This window comes from Palaemon carinicauda, chromosome 36 (assembly GCF_036898095.1).
Source record: "Palaemon carinicauda isolate YSFRI2023 chromosome 36, ASM3689809v2, whole genome shotgun sequence".
NCBI lineage: Eukaryota > Metazoa > Arthropoda > Malacostraca > Decapoda > Palaemonidae > Palaemon > Palaemon carinicauda.
In genome coordinates, this window is record NC_090760.1 from 25254286 (window position 1) to 25259404 (window position 5119).

The window sequence follows — 5119 nt, forward strand, 5'->3', positions numbered from 1 at the left end:
TGTCAATAGGGCAAAGAGAAGGTGAAGATGATGATGATGATGATGATATATATATATATATATATATATATATATATATATATATATATATATATATATATATATATATATATATATGTACATATATATATATATATATATATATATATATATATATATATATATATATATATATATATGTATATATATATATATATATATATATATATATATATATATATATATATACATAATCACAGTGGAATGACAAGGTACAGAGTTTATTGTACTACCCAAGACTAAAAAACTATGGTTTGATTTTGAAGTGTCCTTTTCCTAGAAGAGCTGCTTACCATAACTAAAGAATCACTTCTACTTACCACAACCAAAGAATCTCTTTTACCCTTGCCAAGAAGAAAGTGGACACCGAACAATTGCAGTGCTGTAGCTAATTCCATGAGCACAGATCTTTTTTTTTTTTTTTGTGATTTCGGTGTCGTCAGGTGTTTGAAGACGGAGGAGAATGTGGAAAGAATAAGCCAAACTATTCGGTATAATGTATATAATTCCTATTACTACAATAGAAGTGACAAAACATTAATGTCATATTGAAGAATAACTGATAATTTGTCTGATATATTTTTAGACATATGTACATTTTACATTTAACAACGCCAGATGAATAACTTCAGTTTATTAGTTCATCTGTAAAATCCCTTTTCATTTTTAGATCTGAAAACTGAAATTTTCTAATGAGATTTGAACGATCCTCATGAAGACTATCATTATTCCTTATGGCTTTCAAGAATCTCACATACTCGTATATAATATAATAAAAAATGGATGAATGCACAAAACACATTTCTGAATTCTTCAATTGAATAGCTCCTCTCGGTCGGAGGGAAATTTTCAATGATTCTTTTTATACTCCTAATGAGCAAACTATGGCAGGACGACTTTCCGTGAATAGTCCATATATTTGCGATTCTCTTTAAGAAGCAAAAGGAGAAAAATAGAGAAAGGTAATAAAAAGGATAACTGCGGCAAACATAACTGATTAATTTGTATCATTCAATATGGCAACGATTGGTTCATAATCTAGGGAAATTCATTATTTTCCAAAAGATGTCCCGATATAGATGTTTATTTTATTTATCGAGAGACCATTAATCAGTCGTGTATAATTTACAAATACTTCTGAGCCCTGAATTCCTTCCCCCCCCCAAAAAAAAAAAAAAAAATAAATAAAAATTATAAAATTTGATTTTACATATAGATTTTGTATATGAATGATTTGTTCTTCAACAAATATCTAAATCACGCTTGATATACCTCCATCTAGAGACTCGTGAAGAAGGGCTAAATCTTATTGTCTTGCCACCATTGATGTTTATCTCCGCCACACCATTAATTTTAAGCATTCATTTTAAAAACTACGTATTTGAAATTGAACTTACTCCTAAACCTATGATACTGGATTTATGACTGGCAAATTTTTAACCAAAATCAAGCCACTGACATTACGAAAAGCTGTCTCTACCTAGCCATTAAAAATATACGCATTTTACACATCCAGTTAATTTGAAGATAATACTCCCATCGCCTGGCTTAAATAACTTCGTAATTTCTTGCATTTTCAGGTCATAACCAACCAGGCTCAGAAACTAGATTTTCCATTTTTCTTCAATATTTTAATTTATGTTTGAGAAGGTATTCCTAAAAGACGAAGTAGTTCTTTTCAGCCTAGTTTCGCAGTTTTCCTGATCTTTGCCAAGTTCTCCCTTTCACTCTTGGCTGTATTGGTACCCAGCAATGATTACCCTGTTCATATCGACGTTATTATAGATATATTTACCCTAAGATCTCCCTCACCTCTGGATAATTTCCACAAAAATTCTCCAAAGTTGTATTGTAGGGAAGTATTGGTTGAAGAATGTTGAATCTCTGTTATAATGCGTTGAAATAGCTATGATAGCTAGTAAGATGCAAAATTGTCCAAAGTTCATCGCTTAAGATTTAACCGCACCAAAATTTAAACCAAATCCAACGCCTTTATCAGTTTTGTGAGATGTTAGCATTTTAACATTATTCTACGACTTGAAAGAGTATAGCAAATTATTTTACCTTGATTAGATTTTCTTTCCTGAGTTGACTTTTACTCTGTTTTATTACTATTGATGAGAAAAATCTCAAAATTCTAGAATAGAAGGACCGTAGTATTCGAGAATGGTTCTTTCCTGCCTGTAGTAATGCCAGTTAAGAAGACTGTAAGCTTCAGAGATTTCATCTAGCTTCCATCTAGCAAAGTCTGGAAATTAGGTTCCAAGGAAATCTCACAGCATTCGGTGGTTGGGAGGATAAGGGAGGGACGCTAAGAGAAAAAGATCGCGGGCCATTTGGAGCATCTGGGATTCTCCAAATGTGTCGATTCCTAAAAATTATAATTCGCTTCACAATATCTCTCTTAAGACATCCAATATCGAGTTCGGATTCGAATGTCGTGGAAGCGTTTTCATTTTGGATCTGGGAGGGGCAATGCTGGTGGGGGCGATCCTTTCGGATAACAAGGACGTCTTTTCTCTCTTTACCACTTGGCTTTGTCAATTGGCAATGATTAACCATTTGTTCTATTTACATATTTACCCTAGTCAAGTCTTTATTTCAAGATAGATAATTCAGACGTTTCTCGTAGCTCTTTTCTGAAATCTAAGATAATAAACACAAAAATATTCTTATTACTTGTCATTATATATTTTCCTTCTTCCTCAGTTTATGTCAACGTTTCATCCATCAGAAAACTTCTCAGCGATAGAACCTATGAAAACACATTGTTTGTTTATTTATTCTACTTATTCATAACTATCACCAAATAAATATTATTAAAGGAAAACTAGATTCTGATATACAGATTCTCAAATGAACATGATGTATTTACATACTATTTCCGTTTGTAGTAGTGATGTTCACTTACATTTAATGTCTGTACCTTTTAATATGGAAAATATGATCGTATACATTAAACAAACTATAATAAAGAATATTGATAACATTATCAGAAACGTAACAGACTCAGTCTTAGATAAGGATATATATACTTTTTTAACATAGTAACTTATTTTTCTTGTCTCTCAGCAACATTAAGCATAACTTCATTTTACTTTGGAATGACATTAATTCTATATCCTTTATGGGTACTATTGTCATTTCCATTCGTTATTTCTATCCTACGTTGTAAGTTTCTGTGAAATACATTTTGATAGAGATTCTATAGGTTAACCGGTATTTCTTAATTTTCATTTTGTTATGATACCTCTCCATTCGCTTATTTATTGTTGCTGCCATTGTTTTTTCACAAACTCGTATTCTTCATAAATGATTTAACAAGAGAATCAATGGCTATCGCAATTTTTACTTTTGAGCCTTCCATTACTATAAAGCGATTTCTAAGATTCATTTATTTAAAGAGAGTCAGTCTCGCCATTATTATATGAATAAATCTCCTACTACTACTCTAAATACATATCACACTCAAACATTGCTATTATTATATTGAATATCATTATTATTGTTACAATATTCAATTTCAGTAACGTTTCATGTAATGGTACAGGAACTACTGCAATCCTTTCTAAGAACAAAGCTTTTATTGCAAGAAATAAATTCGAGAATCTCAGTGTCATTAAAGGAATTGAGGGAAGAAATCCTGCTTCGCTTCGCCTACTCGCAAGTTGCAAGTATTCGTAAGAAACTTTCAATATTGCCAAGAATCCACAAACCTGCGAAGAGAGTTTGCTCTTCCAACATTCGAATGACAAAGGACAAAAGGAATCTTGGATGGCCGAATCACAGACGTCTGCACTGACATTGAGATCTGCCTGGAATTTAGTACAAACTCTAAAGTTTATTAATCTTCTTCACGGAATAAGGATGAGGCTTATTTCACTCGGCTATTTTGGTTTTGCTGAATGTCTCGAAAAAAAAAATACATCTTTTTTAATTTAAAGCACATTAATATACAGGTTATTTTGGAAAAAGCTTTAGAACTTCCTAATAAAAATGTTATTGTTGCCCTTTTCACATAGCATACATACATACATGCATAAATACACACACACACACACACAAACACGTGTATATATATATATATATATATATATATATATATATATATATATATATATATATATATATATATATACATACATATATATATATATATATATATATATATATATATATATATATATATATATATATATATATATATACATTCATATATATTATATGGTAATTTTGCACGTTTAGACATGGTTTCATATTCATATAAGCCATATATTATTACTTCCCCTAATATCTAGATTCTCTCTACGTCAAAATCAGAGACCCAATTGGGAATCAACTCATTTTATGACTGAGTTGCTTAGACCATGGAAGCTCACTTTCTTTGGGCCGGGTTCGATTCCCCGGCCGACCAGAATCTATCATCTGTGAGTTGATTCTCCCTTGGGTCTCTGATCCTGAGATAAAGAGAATTAAAATTTCAGAAGGAGGATGATATATGGCTTACATGAATGTGTGTGTATATATATATATATATATATATATATATATATATATATATATAAATATATATATATATATATATATATATATATATATATATATATGTATATATAATTTATATATATATATATATATATATATATATATATATATATATATATATATATATATATATATATATATATATATATATATATATATATATATACACAAATATATATTGTGTGAGTGCGTGTGATTGATAACATTAGCTAACTATTTAGAGAAAAAAGTTTAGAGGTAAACTAAGTGGCCAGGAGTAATTCTATATTATCATTATCATTATTGTTATAATTGTTATTATTATTATTATTATTATTATTATTATTATTATTATTATTATTATTGTTATTATCTTTAACACCGTTGTTAACGAAGGGATATAATAGCTTTCATGATTACACTGATCAACTATATCGTAATGTATTTCATCAATCACTTTTGAGCATTATAGAGTTAAGAATTTTATACAGGAACATATAAAAATAAATACTGAATAAACGGTGAGTACACAACATTTAAACATATAGGGGGAAGA

At 29.6% G+C, this 5119-nt stretch overlaps 1 pseudogene; it reads right to left on the reverse strand.

Moving 5' to 3' along the window:
- LOC137628533 (uncharacterized) overlaps positions 1-2601 on the reverse strand; it is a 4342-nt pseudogene extending 1741 nt beyond the window's left edge.
- Positions 2602-5119: the final 2518 nt, after the last annotated feature.